This window comes from Ahaetulla prasina, chromosome 1 (assembly GCF_028640845.1).
Source record: "Ahaetulla prasina isolate Xishuangbanna chromosome 1, ASM2864084v1, whole genome shotgun sequence".
NCBI lineage: Eukaryota > Metazoa > Chordata > Lepidosauria > Squamata > Colubridae > Ahaetulla > Ahaetulla prasina.
Window position 1 is genome coordinate 107948887 of NC_080539.1, and position 11026 is coordinate 107959912.

Below are 11026 nucleotides of genomic sequence, written 5' to 3' on the forward strand. Positions count from 1 at the left end.
AACATCCTGGGATGCCGGGATGCCCAAGGGGGATGAAGCCCTTCCTCGCAAAGAGTCTTTTGGGCCCAAGGCAGCTTGGCCGGCTGGTGGCCCCTGTGCCCCATGGGGCATTGCCAGGGTCGTTCCTCCAAGGGGCCAAAGCCTCCTGGCTGACCCACAAGGCCCTCGGAGGGGGAGAACAGCCGGCCTTCCTAGCACAGCGCTGCCTCTTCCCAAAAGGGAAGTTTTTTTGTTTGTTTGCCTTTGAAGGTGTCTCTCACCCGCTTGGCTTGTTTCTGTTTCATTTTGTCTGCCTCTGAGAAGGACTGGCTGGCTGCAAAACTCTTGTGGCTTGAGGCTATTGTGTGCACTCTGTACATGGGCCCCAGCTGCCCCTCGGAGCAGCTTCAAAGCCCTTTGGGGGCTCTGCTCCCAAACCTGTGCCCAAACCGAGGGACCCTTGGGGGCTTCTTTGCATGCTGCAGGATCTCCCAGCGTGACAGTTTTGCACCCTGCAGACTGATAGAAAGCAGCTGGGACTCCCCTGGCGGAAAAGAAGAAGACCGGCATCGAGAAACAGGTGAGGGCGGCGAGGGGCCGAACAGCGTTGGTGGGGGGAAGTGTGCAGAATGTCTCCAGACAAAACCTATATCGCACTTTTGACCAGTCCTCACACTTATGACCGGTCATCATTTATGCCTGTTGCAGCATTTTGTGCATAGGGACTACTCAGAGGGCTGAAAAAGTTATTTTTGACCTGTCCTCACACTTTTGACTGGTCCTCACACCTACAACTATCTTTACATTTTGCACCCTATCTTGTAACCGTGGTGAAGAGAAGCAGTTGTGAAATGAGTGATATGGTTGTTAAAAATGCTGCAATGGGCATAAATGTGAGGATGGTCATAAGTGTGAGGACTGGTCAAAAATTACTTTTTTTAGCCCTCTGAGTAGTTTCTATGCCCATAGCCACATCCACTCAGTCACATGAGGAGTTAGCCACGCCCACCAGTCACATGACCACCAAGCCACACCCCAAAATAAGCCACGCCCACAGAACTGGTACAAAAAATTTAGCCCCCCCCTCCCCCCCCGTGGCCCGGGCCTTTGCTTATTTTTCTGTATTTGGCCCTCACTCAAAAAAGTTTGGACACCCCTGCTCTATAGCGTCGTTTTGAGGGTAGGAGTTGAAACAGTTTATGTCCAGGATGCGAGGGGTCTGTAAATATTTTCACGGCCCTCTTCTTGATTCATGCAGTATACAGGTCCTCAATGGAAGGCAGGTTGGTAGCAATTATAAATGACTTAATTGGTAGCAATTAAGTCAATGAACTCATACTGTAAACGTAAGTCAAACCAGACAATTTGGGTATTCTGTCACTCACCAGCTGTCCACTCAGTTTTCAAAAGCTTCTGGAAAGGGACGGTGTTCCATAAAGTAGGCAATGTTAGTAAAGAGAAGTAAGTACCTTTGTCTCACACATTTTGTGGACATGGGGGCATCTGCAGAACTTCTTCCTGAGATGCACAGGTCAGGCAGGTGGTCTTGGTTTGGAAGTGGCAATGCCGCAAACACCTGGCTTGGTGCCTAGCAGGCAAGGAACTATAGAAAAAAAACAGCACTTTGAATTGTACCAAGAAGCTGATAGGAAGCCAGTGCAGGGCCCAGAGCAACGGTGTGATATATAACTTGAGGCTTGCAAAATTAGATTGTAATTTTACATGTTTAGAAGAATTCTGACTTTTTTAAAACAAAAAACGGGAGAGGGGTTAAATTGTAGATGGCATTTAAGCTACAGTATGTCTGAAAGCTTTAAAGGAAAGTGAGAATAATCAGACAGATGTGGAACTCAAGAACTGGACTAATGTTCAACTTTAAAAACATTTATTATTGAAAAAGATGTAACTCAGCAAAGGGGGCAACACTAGCCAAAATCTTCTTCAAGATGGATCATCTCTAGATATGTGGATCTCAAAATACAATGCAATTGTCATGTTTGCTAGGAAGTGCTAGAGTTAAAGTTTACACCAATGGAAGGAATTTAGACTGGAGAAAATTAAAATCTTTGGGAGAATGTAGGGGTAGTTTATAAATACATAAACTGAGCAATGAACATGACTAGTTTGCTCTTTACAGAATTTTCAATATTTACAGAGTATCAAGATCCCCATGTACTTCTCTTTTAGGAAAAAGGAGCCTCAAAACTCCTGCAATAAAATCAAGGGATTCGAAAAATAAAGACTAACGATCCATATATGTTACTAAAACTGTTATTGTTATGACCTTTTACTGAGCAAAATGGTGCAATGTAGGGCAACCATTTTTGAACCGAAGTCCCTCAGGTGGACTAATTTATAGAATGTTACAGAGTCACAAAATGTGGGACACTATAACTCCCGAGAGAATGAAATTAGGAAAGTTGTGGCTGCTTCAATGCTAATGGCTGCCAGCTGGGCTGCTTCTGCAGTCATGTGATCTTCATTTTCAACATTCTGTGATGGTTTCTCAGCCAGTATTATTTATTTATTTATTTATTTATTTATTTATTTATTTATTTATTTATTTATTTATTTATTTATTTATTTATTTTGTTGAGTACATATTAAATAATAAGTATTATATATGTATATATAAGTATAAGCATGAATTGAATACATAAATGAATACAATTAAAGGGAACATTAGGAAAGAGACGGTACGCATGCTGGTGCTCTTATGCACGTCCCTTACAGACCTCTTAGGAATGGGGTGAGGTCAAAAGTAGACAGTCTTAGGTTAAAGTTTTGGGGATTTTGTGATGAGACCACAGAGTCAGGTAGTGCATTCCAGGCATTAACAACTCTGTTACTGAAATCATATTTTCTGCAATTGAGTTTGGAGCAGTTCACTTTAAGTTTGTATCTATTGTGTGCTTGTGTATTGTTGTGGTTGAAGCTAAAGTAGTCATTGACAGAAAAAGGACATTGTAGCAGATGATTTTATGACCTATGCTTAGGTCATACTGAAGGCGGCGTAGTTCTAAATTTTCAAAACCCAGAATTTCAAGTCTGGTGGCATAAGGTATTTTGTTGCGAGCAGAGGAGTGGAGCTTTTGCAATAACTTCCTTCCTTCCTCAACCAGCAGCAGCTCTTTCCTGCCTGTTGCAAAGTTTAGGTTAGGTTAGGTTAGATAGATTTCATTTCCAATGCTCCAGCCAGATTTCCATACGGAAACTCAATGGAGAAACCAGCAGAAAGTTGCTCCTAATGCTTTTTACCCCACCCTTGGCCATTCTGTTTCTATGTTCAGGAAAGGAAATATTTCCAAAATGATAACCCAGCAGGGCACGTGTTTTCTAATAATAATCTATATATTGTTACCTCCACTGAAGATCCATTAACGTCTATAAGGCTCACTTCCCAATAGTCCCAAATGTTACAATAAATGTGCTTTTGTCTGAGTTTATAATTCTCAGGGCTGTATTATAATCACTTCAAGAACATACTAGTTGGAGAAAAATCTAAAGGATAGTCAGAAAATGGATAACGTGGAATTATATGGAAGATAAACAATATAATAACAATAAACAAATACAGAATGGATTTTAAAAAGGAATATTAAATAATTAATATTTGAATTATTTGCTTAAAAAAAGGAACAATCCTTGTGCTCCTGGAGTGAAAGGCTATTTAAAAAATAATAATTCTCAGTGAATACCAAGGTTGAATGCCTATTTGCTATAAACCACCGATCAGCAAGTATGCCAAATGATGTGCTCCAGTGTTTGCTAGTTTTCATAGTTTTTAATAAGGACTGACCAGCAAACAGGGTTATTTTGGGTAATTTTGAAGCACCTCAAGTTATGCCAAGGTTGCCAGCCCCTTGGAAATTGGACACACTCCCTTGCTCTGAAAGTTCAAAACTGACATTTAGGAAAAAGCTGATGAAGGAAAAGTAAAACGATACTGAGGTAATGAAGGAATACAGAGTTCATCAAGCAGTTATTCCAAAAAAGACAGAAACTGACTGAAATAATAAAATAAATATTTATTCTTCAAGTCTGTTTCGGCTGAGTAGGTGTAATGACACAAATTCCTAAAGCACAAGAATCTCACTTGTTTGTTCCTTCTTTTTTTTCTTCCTTTAGAAATGATTAATTAATCACTAATAAAGAATCTCATATCCTGCTGACAAAAGATATATGTGATTAACTCTTACTTTTTTGTTTCTTATGTGCTCATATTCTAGACACGATTTTTATTTACACTGTCAAATTTTTTTCCTCAAAACAATTTTGTGTAGGCTGATCAGAATGTTTGGCCATTTATTTGATTACGAAGAAATAAAAGTTAAAAGCAAATTCAAGTAATTATACTTCTTTTGAGGCTTTTATAAATAAGCTATTTTGTCAAGATATTCTACGTGTTTCAACATCAGATTGTGAGAGTCATTTATATAGTCAAAATAACATCATCACCACAAAAATATGTAGGCATCAAGTAGATACAGAGAAGCCTTAAATTTTGCAAAAATATAGAAATATAGGTAATCTTCGACTTATGATGACAATTGAGACCAAAATTTGTGTTGTTAAGTGAGTCATGCCCAATCTTTTTTGTTGCAATTGTTAAGCAAATCATTGCAGTTCTTAAGTGAATCATGTGACCATTAAGTAAATCTGGTTTCCCCTATTGACTTTGCTTGCTGGAAGCTAGCTGGGAAGGTCACAAATGGCGTTCACACGAACCCGGGACCCTGCAACTGTTGTAAATACATGCCAGTTACCAAGCACCCAATTTTTTTTTTTATTCAAAAAGTTTTATAGAAAATTTCCCCCCCTTTCCTCCCCCTCCCCCCCTCCCTTCACAACCTTCCCCCAACTTCCCGGAACGAGCACAAGGTATAGTTAAAATAAAACAAACATATGCTAAAAATTTCGTCCCAACTTAATTATACCCTACAATCATCAATTCCTAACTTCCCGAAAACAATAAAAATAATACATCATAATCATTCAAAACAGTCTGATAACTCTTAGTCTGATATCTACTTTGAATATAGTCAATCCATTTTTCCCATTCCTTTAAGTATCTTTCTTGCGTATTGTCTTTCAAAAAGGCTGATATCTTCGCCATCTCAGCCAAATTGGCAACTTTCAATATCCATTCTTCTATTGTAGGTACTTCTTTTTTCTTCCAGTACTGTCCTATTAGTAATCTTGCTGCTGTTATTAGATTTAAAATCAATTTAGTCTCAATTACTGTACAGTCCGTAATAATTCCCAACAGAAAAAATTGCGGCAGGAACTTTATCTTCTTTTTCAAAACATTTTGTAAAATCCACCAAATTTTTATCCAAAAGGCCTTTATATCCTTACAAGTCCACCAAATATGAAAATATGTAGGGTCATCACAATTACATCTCCAACATTTTGCTTGCATATCTGGATACATACATGATAATTTCTTAGGATCTAAATGCCATCTATAAAACATTTTATAAAAATTTTCCCTCAAATTCTGTGCCTGCATAAATTTAACATTTCTAACCCAATTTTTTCCCCAAGTTTTCAATAATATTGGCTCCTGAAAATTTTGTGCCCACTTTCAGAGTCTATTTCGAGTAACACATTATACAATCTCTTTATATGCTCCTGAGACTGATTTCTAATTTGCTTTACCAAATTTCCCTCGTTCTGCTCTATACCAATTTTCTGATCTTCCTTCCATCTAGCACGTAGTTGCTCATATTGAAACCAAGTATAATTTTTCCCTTCTTCTTTTAGTACGTGCAAAGATTTTAATTGCAAATTACCTCTTTCAGTATACAAAAGATCTTTATATGTAATCATTTCCTGATTCTGTTCTATATTTATATTCTCTATTGTATGTCTAGGACTTGCCCACATAGGAACCTTATAATTTAGTTTATAAGAGTATTTTTTCCAAACACGCAGAAGAGCAGTTCTTAACATATGATTTTTAAAGGCCTTATCCACTTTTTTGTCATAAATTAAATATGCATGCCATCCATATAGCAAGTCATAACCTTCTATATTCAAAATTCTTTCCTCCGTCCAAGCACCCAAATTTTGATCACCTGACCATGCGGATGCTGCATCAGCATCAAATTCTGGACATTCACATCTGTGCTGCAATATTTTGTTTGTCACCTAATCTATAACCTTGTTTTCATACCATGCTGTAAACCAGGGGTGTGAAACTTAAGGTCCATGGGCTGGCTGTGGCCCATGGGGTGCTTAGATCTGGCCCACAGGGCCACCATGGAAACAGCAAAGGACCAGCCCATGGTGCTTCTGCCAATGAAAACAGAGCTCTCCTGGGCTCTGTTTTCGCTGGCAGAGGACTGCGTTGTGGTGACATTCCACTGGCCATACCCACACCAGCCATGGCCACCCTAGCCCCCAAAGTCAAACACATCCCTGATGCAGCCCTCAGTGGAAATCAAGTTTGACATCCCTGCTGTAAACCATATTATGATTTAGGTTCTCATGTTGTCCAAACTCAAGCATGGATCAAGTTGCTGTTGTAATAGAACAGATGCTGTTTCCCCCAACAAATACACAGATGCAAACCAAGGAAGAATCAATGGCCCAGACATCACATACAGAGTCTTACTTCATACGTTGCACTGCACCATTATGTGGTTTATTTGATATTAACAAAATAACGGAGTAGGAAGGGACCTTTGAGGTGAAATCAGATAATGGTGAGGTAAACCATAGTTAAATAAAACATGGATTATGGAATGTGTGAACCAGCCAGAGACTTGAGATTGTAAGGACCAAAATAAAGGAAAATAAAGCTAGCAGAGTCATTCCCATTATTAATTTTCCTAAGGTGGTCTATTAATATGTATTATTGAAAAGAAACATATTAAGCCTGGGCACAAATATCAAATCAATTTACAGGTTTCAGTTTCATTAAAACAAGCAGAAAAGGAATAGGTAAAAAGATAGAGTAAAACATGCCAAATACTGTCATCATTAAACTGGCATATAAAATAGTCAACAGATTCATTATAACAGAGGAAAGAGTTTGATTTTGAATATTCATGTCTCCATCTGAAATTCAGCGTGATGTCTAAACTCAGTAGAAATAGATAGTTTCTAATATTCAAAAGGCAAGTTTTTCTAAGACACAGTGAATATTTTGGCAATTTCCTAAAATAAAACTACATGGTTTTCTCCCTTTAGACCCAAAATAAAAACATTTTGAAAGCAACATTCCCAAACTCTTCAAACTTAAGCACAAACCAATGTAGTTAGATCACAATAATTCCTTAAAGTATTTGAATAAAATTGCCTCGGTTTTAAAACACACATAGAAGAATATTTAAATTGCTATTAATTGATAGCATTGCATAGTATATACTGAAGAAGGTGCAGACTGCTTCTATTAATAGTAATATTTAAAAAAATGAATCATCTTCAACATGTATAATAATAACAAGCAGAAAAGATCTAAAAGCCTGTTTTTAAAGTTAAGCCTCTCTCTTGTCCTTAGAATTTCATTTCTCTCTGAAGACTTAAAACAGAAAGATGGAATTTTAATGCTCTCCTAAATAAACCGCTCTGGGTAAGTTAGACATAACACAAGCTTTTAAAAAATATTTTTTGCCCTATTGACTTAAATATGGACTCCTAGCGACTACCTGAATTAGCCATTGTAGTTTTCTTCGCAAGATTTCAGAAACAGCAATAGCACTTAGATTTATATACCGCTTCATAGTTCTTTACAGCCCTGTCTAAGCAGTTTACAGAGCCAGCATATTGCTTCCAACAATCTGGGTCCTCATTTTACTAACCTTGGCAGGATGGAAGGCTGAGTCAACCTTGAGCTGGTCAGGATTGAACTGCTGGCAGTCAGCAGAGTCAGCCTGTAATACTGCATTCTAACATTGTGCCACCATGGCTCTGAAAGGGTTGGCCATTGCTTCCTTCCTAAAGCTGAGAAAGTGGAACCAGCCCAAGATCATCCAGCTGGTTTTGACAGAATTAAAATGTGCAAACTCCTAGTTTCTAGCCTGTTGTCTTATCACTATACCAAACTGCCTCTCAGGCTAATTCTAGACCTCTTTAAAAATACACCTCATGGAGCTGGTTTATACAATGCATGAAGTTTTTGCTTTGCTTAGCTAAGGTTTACTGAATACGATACATCTGTGGTTGGCAGAGTTGATATAGCACACCAAGTCAAAACTAGATAAACTATGTTTGGGCTTAGCATGTTTTGTGCAACACACATTTCCAGCTATATCCCTCTTGATTTGCCCAAAGCAACTTTATGTCAATTTCAAAGTGTCATTTTGCTGTCATGGTCATTGCCATTTTTCAGCTTGCCACAATAATAGGGAGAGCCAACTTTGGAATGCCAGACGAGAAATAGAATAGAATAACAGAGTTGGAAGGGACCTTGGAGGTCTTCTAGTCCAACCCCCTTCTTAGGCAGGAAACCTTACACCACTTCAGACAAATGGTTATCCAACATCTTCTTAAAAACTTCCAGTGTTGGAGCATTTACAACTGGAGGAAATCATCCTGTGGGAATCAAAATAATCTAACCAGATCTGCAGTTATACATAATTGGATAACTGCGTTCCTGTCAAACAGGCAACAAGTAGTCAAAATAGGCAATGCCCTATCAAATCCTGCGCCTGTTAATAGCGGTGTCCCCCAAGGCAGCGTTCTAGGACCAACACTCTTCATATTATACCGACCTCTGTGACCATATTATAAGTATTTGTGTTCTCTTCGCCGATGATGTTAAACTATTTAACACTACCAACAATGTGGCTACCCTTCAAAAAGACCTTGAATTTGTGTCGGAATGAAAAATTTGGCAACTCCAAATCTCAACCAGAAAATGCTCTGTCTTACACATTGGAGAAAAGAATCAGAACACTAAATACAAGCTTGATGGACATGACCTTGTAGATGACCCTCACTCTGTCAAAGACCTTGGAGTTTTCATATCAAATGATCTAAGTGCCAAAGCCCACTGCAACTACATCGCCAAAAAGGCATTAAGGGTTGTAAACCTAATCTTGCGTAGCTTCTTCTCCAGAAAGATTACACTAATAACCAGAGCATACAAAACATTTGCTAGACCAATTCTTGATTACAGCTCGCCTGTCTGGAACCCACACTTCATTTCGGACATTAATACAATTGAGCGTGTCCAGAAATATTTACAAGAAGAGTTCTCCACTCTTCTGATCACAAAAAAATACTTTATGCCACCAGACTTGAAATCCTGGGTTTAGAAAATTTAGAACTCCGCCGCCTTCGGCATGATCTGAGTATAACTCCTAAAATCATCTGCTACAATGTCCTTCCTGTCGAAGACTACTTCAGCTTCAACCAGAACAATACACAAGCACACAATAGATTTAAACTTAAAGTGAACCGCTCCAATCTTGATTGTAGAAAATATGACTTCAGTAATGTTAATGCCTGGAATGCACTACCTGACTCCGTGGTCTCTTCCCAAAATCCCCAAAGCTTTAACCAAAGATTATCTACTGTTGACCTCACCCCATTCCTAAGAGGTCTGTAAGGGCATGCATAAGAGCACCAGCATGCCTACCATTCCTGTCCTAATGTTCCCTTTGATTGTATCCAATTCATATGATTATTTCATGCTTATATATATTGTTGTGTTTGACAAATAAATAAAATAAAAATAAATAAATAAATAAATAAATAAAAACCTGGACAGTTTCCATAACAATACCTGGCCATCTAATTGGACAATGTGACTTACACTAATAGGGGGAGGGAGATTCTGTTCTTTTAATTATGTGAAAACCACGGGAATTAGTTAGAGTTGCTTTTGCTTTCAATTTGTGCCAATATGATGTACTCAATAAAGTTTTGCATTCAGAGATCAGAAAGTCTCAATGGTGCTTGCTTGCTTGGGTTCATCAGTTGGAAGCTTGAAACTTTAACCTCTGGTAATACCCACAGAATGTTTTTGTATCTTACATAGAATCAATCTTTTAAACTCCTTTTTTCTAGCATTTAGAAAATCCTAAACCATCTGGACCATTCTTTGAGACTCTACTGAATATAAAAAAGATGTTGAGACTCTAGAAAGAGTACAGAGAAGAGCAATGAAGATGATTAGGGGACTGGAGTCTAAAACATATGAAGAACGGTTGCTGGAAGTGGGTATGTCTAGTTTAATGAACAGAAGGACTAGGGGAGACATGATAGCAGTGTTCCAATATCTCAGGGGTTGCCACAAAGAAGATGGAGTCAAGCTATTCTTCAAAGCACCTGAGGGCAGGACAAGAAGCACTGGATGGAAACTAATCAAGGAGAGAAACAATCTAGAACTAAGTAGAAATTTCCTGATGGTTAGAATAATTAATTAGTGGAACGATTTGCCTCCAGAAACTGTGGATGCTCCAACACTGGAGTTTTTAAGAAGAGATTGAATAACCTTCTCGATGAAATGATATTGGGTTTCCTGCCTGAGCAGGGGTTGGACTAGAAGGCCCCCAAGGTCCCCGCCAACTTTGTTATTCTGTTATTCTATTTTGCTATTCTTTGAGTATTTGCTCATGTGAGATTAGTGTTCAATAAGAACAATAAAAGAGCAATACAAAATTTAAGAAACAGGAAAACATTTTAAAAGTCCTAAACTTTAACAATGATCCGCTAAAAGCATTAGAAGGCCTTGAGATTAACCAGAAGGGATTTTTTTTCCTTCGGATGGCAAGAAGAGAAAAACAGCAAAGTTTGTAGCTGCCAGGATGTCTCCACCTCCTCCTAATTGCTATGTATTTCCTACCCATGAATGCTATGACAAGTACATCTAATTGAGGTTAAATGTCTCCTAGCTTTCTTCTGTTTTAAATAGCAAAAAAACCACAAACACCTCTAGCAACACACTGTTTTTTCTTTTTTATTCTTAATAAAGGATTATACAGTTGTTTTATATGGCAGGAAGAAAAACACTTGGCTGAATCCCTTACTATGTTATGGGTATAATCAGGAAAGATATGACATTAGCTGCTTTTTTTTAATTGAATTGAAATAT